We start from the raw sequence: 10,416 nt of genomic DNA on the forward strand, positions 1-10,416 counted from the left end.
ATGGGAGCTCATAACCCACTTGAATCAAATTGTGAAATATGATATATCAAGAACTATGTAATGTTTTGAACAGCCAACAATAAAAAATTAAAAAAAAAAAAAAAAGAGAAAGAAGTTAACTCTAGGTCATTTTCTTTTAGGGGACCTCTGATTTTTTGCAAATATATGAACTTGAAGTTCTCTTCGTATCTCTGAAGAAGTTTCTCAGAGTTCAGAGTCTCATTTATTGAACATGAAAATTTTTTTAATAGGCAAACTAATTTTATTTCACGTCTCATAGAAAAGTAAAAACCAAAAATGTGAAGTATACCATAATTCTGGTAAATTTATATACCCCAGATGCCACAGAATTTGGCAGACTTCTATAGGAGGAAAAGACACAAAATCTAAAGTATAGTTTCCTAACTATATTTAAATATGGCATAAATTTAATATATAATTTACTAAGATAAATTTGACTTCAATGTAGATGTTCATCAAAAGGTATCACAACAAAATGAGTGTACATTAGTTGTTCTTCATTTAAAGAGGCAAAATGAGCTACTAAAACTCCAAAGAGTAGGAATCATGTTCTGTGCTGTAGCACAGGCTTAGCCAAACATGGCTTATATAGAATTTATATTTATGATACGAATAATGAAATAAACAGTAGTGCATCTTCGGCCTGTGAACCTTAGATGGAAAATTTCTATATGATGTCAACCCCAGTTCTTGCCAGTTTAATTGTATTTTTAAAAAGAGTTTATTTGTGGAATGTCATTAGTTTTTTTTTTGTTTGTTTGTTTGTTTTGCTTTGTTTTTGTAGCAGGGATTGAACCTAGGGGCATTCAACCTCTGAGCCATATCCCAAGCCCTTTTTATATTACATTTAGGGACAGGTTCTCACAGAGTTGCTTAGGGCCTCACTAAATTGCCGATGCTGGCTTTGAACTCATGATCCTCCTGCCTCAAGCTCCTGAGCCGTTGGGATTACAGGTGTGCCCCACCGTACACAGTGGTGGAATGTCAATAGTGAAAAATTGTTTTTTTTCAAGGTATATATGCTATTATTTCTTGTTTCTTTTTTTTTTTTTCCATTTACTGAGTACACTCAGTATAAATGCATACAGTATAAAAGGCTAGTGTTCCTTCTATAAAGTTCCCTAACTATCCAGTGCTTTCCCTAGTGGCAAACACAATTCCTTGTTTCTCTTTTATTCTTTCCTAACTACTATTAAATGCAAGCAAAATTTAATTTTATTCAATTCATTATTGTTTAGTGAATGTTGCCCTAAAAAAACAGGTGTTCTCTTTGATGAGGTAAATTTGTTGTAATTAGAATAATTTGCATCCCACAGATGAAATGCTGTCCAAAATTCAATGATTCAGAAATGTTCTTTGAACATTAAAGTAAAAATGTGTATTGTTATTCTTTATTACTCCCTGATGAAATTGCACTTGGCAGGAGTAGGGTCTGGGGTGATGCCAAGTGTGTTCCCAGAGTCCGCAATCAGAGAGCCAGCGGCACCAGAAACCAAGGAGGAAGCATTGTGCGTGAGCTGGGCCAGCGCTGGGCATTTCCAGGTCCCGGGCAGAAGAAAGGGAGCTAACATTTATTAATCAGTAATAATCAATGTAATGGGCCATGAAGATTCTTGGACCTTGACTCTAGACACCTGAAGTAATTTAGAAAGACAGTTTTCCAAAGAGCTTTTTTACCTTGGGAAATTGCCTTAGTTTCTCTGGGAAATGTTTTCTTACTTAAAAAATAAAATTTCAAGATCTCTTGCAAAACTAATATTCTATAATTCTCAAAAGACTGAACATAGGCCGTCTTAACCATTACAAAAATCTCTTCGCTGGCTCTATAGTGTCATAGAATATGAAGAAACACTCTTGAGTTTGGATACAGGATCAATGAGGTTATAAAGTGGTATTACACTTGAGAACAGCTATAAACTTAAGACAAGTTGGTACTGGAGGATGTATCACGTCCCTTACTTCCAGTTGACTTCCAAAGAATTTAGAATTTCCCAGGTTAGGCTTTTAGGATTTCTGGACCTAGGCTTTTACCTGAGCTGGCTGATTTAATGTGTGCCTACTATTTTTTTTTTTTTTTTGCCTCTTCCCAAAAGAAGTTTATTGTACCTTTTATGATTCTGAGTGTACATATCTGTGTGTTCAGTTTCTGGCTCTAACAATAGCAATGTTGTCCCCTCAGATGTTACACTTTAATGTTGGAAAGCAATAGATTAAAAACTGCATCAGAGTGGCTGGGGTTGTGGCTCAATGGTACAGTGCTTGCCTAACATGTGTGAGGCACTAGGTTTGATTCTCAGCACCACATACAAATAAATAAATTTGACAACTAAAAAGTCTTAAAAAAAAAAATCTGTATCAGATAAACATGGAGTTGGAGTTCTGGCTCTACCAGTTATTTTGATAGAAATCTCCTTTCCCTCATCTACAAGAATGAAGTAAATAAAGTAGCTTTCTAAAGCTGACAAGGAGATTAAATGAAATGATCATTTAAAATACTTAGTTCAATGCCTGACACCAAATACAAATTCAGGGCATCTGGTTATACTTATGATGATGTTCTTATCAATCAGATAATTTTCTTTCTTTTTTCAATGAGCTCAGAAGTTGTCCCATGAAATTTGATTTTGGTTTTCAGATGGTAAGAATTAATTTGTTGAAGACATATCAGAAAAGTTTCATTGATATTCATATTTCCTTTTAAAATTTTATTTTTAAAGAACGGCTTCTTTGCAATAATGTTCAGGTACCATGTAATTCACCTGTTTAAAAAGTGTTCAGTTCGGTGATTTTTATTAAATTCAGAGTTGTGTAACCATCACCACAATCAATTATAGAACATTTTAGAAAGAAAAAGAAAAGCCAGGCCTATTACCAGTTACTCTTCTTTATTTCATTTTGTCTGTAAATCAAGGATAAGGTAATTATCTTACTAAGACTGCACCTAGGACAAATGGATGTTGAATAACTGGGAAGTGGATAAAGAAGGATATATAATGCAAATAAGTATGAGATCAATACCCAAGTAGTTTAACAAAATGAGTGCAATAAAACTCAATGAGTCCTGTTTAAAATAGAGTAAGAAAATATGGAGAAGGGAACAGATTTCTTTTGATAAAAAATATCATTATCATATTATCATCCTTTTTGGTAATTATCACAAAACATTCAATATTCCTGATTTAGTAATAGTCTTCTGGAAACACATCCTTATGAATTACTTCAAATTAGCCAAATGCTTTTTGAGAGTTCTGCTTCTAGTTGCCTTGGGATGCAAGTAGGGAGAAGCAGAACTAGTCAAAGAATGTGAAAGATCTTTCTTCTCTCCCACTGAAACAGTATGCCATCTGTTAAAGCCAAAATTCATACCACCATTTGGCAAAAATCCTGTTTATAGGAACAAATAAATGTAAAAGAACTAAAATATTCCAGAAAGACCAACTCTTGGTAGGAGAGCAACACAGGGAGAACACTTTCACCTGTTGCGGTTGTGGAGTTAGATGAGCACAGGTAGAGGAAGAAGCTTCCAGAGCAAAGATAACCTTTGCTTTAAGAAATACAAACCCAACAAAATCTTTTGAACTGGTATCAGGGCTTTAAACCTGAGGAAACCTTTCATGCAAAGAACGTGCTCTTCCCTCAATAATCCTCTTATAGAAATATTATATTGAGTAATCAAATCTTAGTGCAGAAAAGCAAAGGAGATCCTGTTACTTTGCAATTGCACTTTTTTATTTTTTTAATTTTGGGACCAGGAATTAAACCCAAGGGCACTTTACCACTGGGCCACATTCCCCAGTCCTTTCTATTTTTTTTTTTTTTTTTTTATTTTGGGATAGAGTCTCACTAAGTTGTTGAGGCTCTTGCTAAGTTGCTGAAGTTGACTTTCAACTTACCATCCTCCTGCCTCAGCCTCCCAAGCCACTGGGATTATAGGCATGCACCACCTTATCTGGCAGTAATCTCACATTTTACAAGACTCTTATTTTCATGTTTTTCTATGCTCAGAAATGCTGCAGTCTCCAGGACATGATTTACATAGTCCCACTGGCCTATGGTTCTATTACAGTGACCAAAAGGAGTAACAAGTGTTGGCAAGGATGTGGGACAACTGGAAATCAAGCACTCCTAGTTGACATGCAGAACAGTACAAGTGTTTTGGAAAGGTGCTAAGCAGTTTGTTGTAAAATTAAACACACACCTACCCCATAATCCTGAATTCTATTCTTTAATATTAACCCAAGAGAAATGAAAATTGATGTCCACAAAAAGACTCGTACAAAAATGTGGAGAGCAGCTTTATTCATTCCCAATATTCATGAACTGGAAACAACCCAAATGTCTTTCAATACATGAATAAATATACACATTCATATAACAGAATACTACTCAGCAGTAAAGAGGCATAAATTAATGATACAGATGACAAAAGGGACAAATATTAAAAAAAATTATGCTGAGATGAAAATGCCAGACACCAAAATAAACATATATGATGATATATATCTCATTCTAGAACAGGCCAAACTAGCACATGATGATAAAAAGTTGATAATTGGTTGCCTTGGGATGCAAGTAGGGAGGAAGTTGGGATGAACTACAAAACACATCAAAGGAATTTTCTAAGTTTATGAAAATTTTCCTTATCTGTATTGCTGCCTTCATGGAAACGTGCACTTGACAAAACTTACTGACTTGTACAATTAAAATGTGTGCATTTTATTAAATGTAACATATTTCAATAAAGTGTTTTTTTAAAAAGATGCTTGAAAATTCAAATAAATACTCTAAAGTTATTTGCTACAAATGATTAATTTCAGTTTTCCTTTATAAAGAAAAACAAATCAATAAAGAAATTGAAACAAACTATAAAATTAGCATTTGGGCAATAGTGTAGTCAAATTATGGTAACTCTGTGCTGAATAACATTATCCAGGGAATTTAAATTTCTAATTATTAAGACTGTGTAGCAATGTGGCTAATGCTTTGGATATAAATGTAAACAATTAACTAGAAAACTTGGACTAAAAAATAGATTTATGGATTGCTGACATTGAAATTAATGGGACTCATAAATCTAACTCTATAATATTGAGAAAAAAGCATAGCTGATTCTCCACCTTCCTGATAATGTGCAATCAAAATAACCATATTAATTAGAAATTATACTGTCAGCAAAATCAAGATGGTAGGATAGCTCAAGCATGTCTGACTTAAATTATGATGTTTATAAAGATTTATCATAATTTTTTTTTCGAGTAATAAAAGACTTTGTGGAAATTTAGCATGCTAAAAATATTCATTTCTAGTCTTACAATAAACATTAATACTTGTTAAATATTTTCCAAGTCCATTATATTACTAAGTAAAGCTAACTGCATAAGCTCTATATCTTTGTCCATTATTCTTCATATAAGTGATGATATTAAAGTTGAAAAAATTCTTCAGACCATATATTTTATTAATATATATTAAGTTTAGCACCAGCCAATGCTTGTGCAGATGTCTCTCATGCACAATATACTTAGTCAAGTTCTGTCAATATATATTTTAGTAAAATTTCAGTAGAAACCAAAGAGCACACTATGCCTTGAAATAAATTCATGTCTTGGTTATGGACTATTTCTAAGAAGAAACTTTTAAATCATCAAAATATTTCTAAGGAAAATTTAGAAAAAAACAGGTGTAGTGGCTCAGGCCCTGCAATTCCAGCTACTATGGGGGCTGAGTCAGGAGGATTGCAAATTCTAGGCCATCCTGAGAAAATTAGTGAGATGCTGTCTCAAAATTAAAAGTAAAAAGGTCTGGGGATATAAGGGAGTGGTAGAACACTCCTGGGTTCTACTCCCAGTAGTACAAAAACCAAACCAAACTAAAACAAACAAACAAAAAAAAAAAACAAAAACAAAAAAAACAACAATAACAAAAAATTTGGAAACTAACAGTAGATTTAGGTTCCTAGTAATCATTGCCTTAATGTCATATAACCTGGCTTCTGTAATATCAAATCTGTATTTCAAACCTATTTGGTATGGAACAAAACAATATAAAAAGCAAAGGTAACATTTTTATGCATATTAGAATGGAAAAATACTTGCAATAATTATTCACATATTCAGTGTTCTTAGTACTCTCAGAAAATAACTTACATTGATTTCAGTTGTATTTATACTTGTTAAAGGTGCTATGTGACTCTCTATTATGGTTGCAAAGCAGCCATTGTTGAGACATGATAATCTTTTGAGTTTGGACTTACATTTTGACATTCAAAGTCACACGATAAATAATAACTGGGTTGGGTGCATTGGTGCACACCTGCAATCCCAGATCCTTGGGAGGTTGAGGCAAAGGATGACAAATTCCAGGTGACCTGGGCAATTTAGGGAAAATCTTTCTTAAAATAAAAAATAAAAAGGAATGTGGATGTGGCTCAGTGCCCCTGAGTTCAATTCCCTATACTTCAAAAAAGAGAAAAATAATAATAATAATAAAAAGAATAACTGGGATTTGAGGTATTGGAGAAAGTTCTCAGAGTAGTTAGACTTCAAGTAAAGGGAGACTCTAGATTGGGTTTTTGAGCATGGTGAAGGGTGTTGCAGCAGTATTTAATAGGTAAAAGTGATTATTTGGTGAAATGTAAAATAGTGTGGTCATTCCCATGAAGAGGGAGAAAGAAAGGTAACAAATATTTCTTTCCACAAACCAGAGCTTTCCCAAACCTAGTATTTCTAAATGTAGCCTTCTAGAATGCAGCCACTCTAGAATGGTTTGCAGTTGATAAAATAAATGGCTGCCAGTTTTTTTTTTTTACTCTTTTCAAAGTATTATTTTTAAACTCAAACTCATTGGAAATCCTGACAGTGTCACATAATAAGTGTCTCCACAACTGAGCAATCACTATTTTTCTGAATAGTCAATCACTATTCTCTAAGTTACAGAGTTTCCCAGGTGCAGTCCTTGACTTTGCTTTTATAAAATAGGCATTTTCCATGAGTATTTCTGCTTTGAAAGTGAAAGAAAGTGGTTAGTAATAATAGGTTAGTAACACAATGAATTTGTTTTTGTTTTGCTAAGGCAGATCTTCATAAAGAACTGAAATTTTGGGCCAGTTGTGTTGCTCAGTGACAGAGAGCTCACCTAGCAAGGACAAGGCTTTGGGGTTCAATCCCCAGCACTGCAAAAAGAGGAGGGGGGAAGGAACAAGAACTGAAGTCTTAAAATTGAGTTTTTAAAGAGGTGGGACTTCTCTATTTTCGTTGTTATACGTGACAGTAAATACACAGTGTGTGATTTACAGAAATGCAAATGAATCTGTTAATCACGATGGACTTTTTCTACAATGGAAAAGTTCTTATACATGTTAAAGTGGACAGAGTTTTACACTGTAAAACTAATTGTTTTACAAATAGTGAATACTGAAATTGAACCTATATACTAAGGACTGTGTGAACACAAAGAGTCAAGTTTCTTGCTTTTATTGGTTTAGTCTAATGGGGAAAGACTAATATTGATGAAATAATCATAAAAATAAGTATCTAATTAATATCCTTGTAAAAAGCCATATGGAAATGTATTATTCCAAGAATGTAGATTTGGGTGGTCAAATAAGGGTTTTTTGAGGAACTAATCATTTGAACTGAGGTTTGCAGGGTGAGTCAGAGCACCTGCATAGGCAGAAGTGTTCTAAGATGAGGTGAAGGCTACAGCAAAGGACATGGGCCACAGAACATGGAGGCTGGAGGGTCTGAAGCTCAGCACGAGGGGAAAGTGAAACCAGAAAAGCAGCCAGGTGGAAGGCTGAGGCCAGGACTTCCAGCCCACATCAAGGGTTTCAGATATCCTTCTAAAACAAGGGGGGAGACCTCAAGAGTTTTAAGCTGGAGAGGGGCACAATTATATGTTGACATAGAGGATACATTTTCGTTTTTGTGTCAAAATAGAGGGGTTGTTAGTTTCAGGGTGGAAAGCAGATAGTAATTTTGGCTTGTATGATGGCATTGGAAATGGAAAGAAGCAAATTTATTTGAAATGTATTTGAAATGCTTTTAGGAGAGACAATAAGATTTGAGAAAATGTTGACTATAAGGGCCGAAGGAGAGGGATGTAAGTGGATGAAAGGTGATGCCTAGGTCCCTGGTTTGTGAAATTAGATGGATGGAGGTGCCATTTATTGAGCTAATGAATCCTGAAAGAAGATAAGATCATAACTTCAGTATTAACTTTTTTTATGATTAATTTATTTAGAGTTAAAGGATGAAAGCCAGGTATAGTGGTGCACATCTATAATCCCAGCAGCTTGGAAGTCTGAGACAAGTGGACCCCACGTTCAAGGTCAGCCTTAGCAACTTAGTGAGACCCTGTCTCCAAAAAAAAAAAAAAAAAAAAAAAAAGGCTGTGGATGGGATGTAGCTTAGTGGTAAATTACCTCTGGGTTAAATCTCCAGAAACCACCCCCTGCAAAATAAATAATTAAATAAATAAAAATGGAGTTAAAGGATGACTTTGGAGCAAGTAAGTAGAGATGTCTAGAAGAAAAAAAGCTATGTTGATCTAAAGCAAAAACATAAAAGAAAAAAGGAAAAAAAAAATAGATCTGCCCCAAAGGTGTAAACTTAGGAGTCCGTATCTAAAGACTGCAATCAAAGGTTCTAACATCAATGAAACTGGAGAGAAAACATATAAAGGAGAAAGAAATACTCTGTCTTGAAGTATTTAGTGTGAGCATAAGAGAGCACAAACTTCTCAGAGTCATTGTAGCCAGAGTATAGAAACCAAGAATGAAGAGAATCAATGAAGACAAGGAAGGAAGGAGTAGTCCATAAAATGAGGATGAAAAAGCTTTTGGGTTAATAACTGAATGGGGGAGAGAGAAGGGATGGAGAAATGAATGGGTAGGAAGAAACAAGGCAGTGAACATGGACAGTTTGTTCAAGATGTTTGTGAATGGGCAATAGAGAAGGATTTGGGGGCGAGGTTCCCTGATGTGTGTGTGTGTGTGTGTGTGTGTGTAGTTTTTGTTTGTTTTGATTGACTTTAAGCATGGAGAAGGCATGGAGATAGTTAAGAGCCAGTGTGGTTGAGGCGAGGTAGAAGGGTAATTAGTAACACCAGTTCCCCAGATGGCAAGGGCAGGGTTAACTACTACCTCTGATAGAAGCAGGCAGTTTCCTTATTCTGTTTGAAGGGTGAGAATGTAGGAGACAGGTTGTTGGATATATTTGAGGGGAAATGGAGATGGTCCAAAGTTTTGTTTTGTTTTGAAGCAGGAAGATAAGGTCACAACTAAATGTTTGGTATTAGACTTAGTTTTTTCCTTTTAAAATGGGACTTTTTGAAGATTAATTGCACCAACGACGGGGAAAGCACTGAGACATTGGCAACTACTGTTTATAGTCATTAGCTTCATTGTGGAAATAGCCCTATAAATTTGAATAGTCTTATATTCTTTTTGTTTTTTACCTTATGGCCATGTTTCTAAGTCCTTCTTCAAGGGAATAGAAATATTACCTGAGGATATTATGAGAATAATAAAAACTCTAATTAGTGGATGCTGATTTATGATGGGGGGTGGGGTATGGGAAGAATGGAGGAACATTGTATTAGCAAACTATTCTATTTTGTTCAAAACACAGCATGAATTCAATTTATTATTTTATTTTATGAAGCAAATATAATTTTCATTCATAGGCAATAAATCAATACTTATGGTAGTTATTTTTTTTAGCATGTAAAATTACTGGTATCATATAGTGTCTAAGAGCAACTCTCATACAGTACTTCCAAGTTCTATAAGATATTCATCACATTTATGTGGAAATACCAAACAATGACCAATATCTTTACTCTGGTACTCTTCTACTCCAGATCATTTTATCTCCTCAGGACCAATAATCTTCACGTGTTGTTGTTTGCTTCCACTTGGAGAACAAGTTTGATTTATGTCCACAAGTATTTTTATAAATCACGTTTTGGATTCACTCATGAAATACTGTTCTTATTCTTTTCCCAACATTTTTAAGGGCTGCTTGCCTCTGTGTAGATTCAACAATGCTGTCCACTGCTGGCAATGTAGCTGCCTATCCTTATTACATTATTGTTTGTTTTAAGAATGTGCACCAATAATTTCAAGATTCCATTGAGCAATATCACAATTAAAATAATATTACAGAACACCTCAGTGTTTGCGATGATCAAAATTTAGACTAGTGAACTCAGAAATACTTATGAAGCCTGTTGTAGCGGACACTGTGCCTGGCCATGTTCCCTGGGGTCTCGGTATTATAATACATGTTAGTGTTCTTCCAAGGTCAGTATGACTGTTTCATTGAGATTTCCTCTGGTAGTCAAAGGCCACTGTGCTGGTGCCCACGAAGTAGAAGTAGCAGACTGCAAGTACTA

The sequence above is a fragment of the Marmota flaviventris genome, chromosome 5 (genome assembly GCF_047511675.1).
Source record: "Marmota flaviventris isolate mMarFla1 chromosome 5, mMarFla1.hap1, whole genome shotgun sequence".
Lineage (NCBI taxonomy): Eukaryota > Metazoa > Chordata > Mammalia > Rodentia > Sciuridae > Marmota > Marmota flaviventris.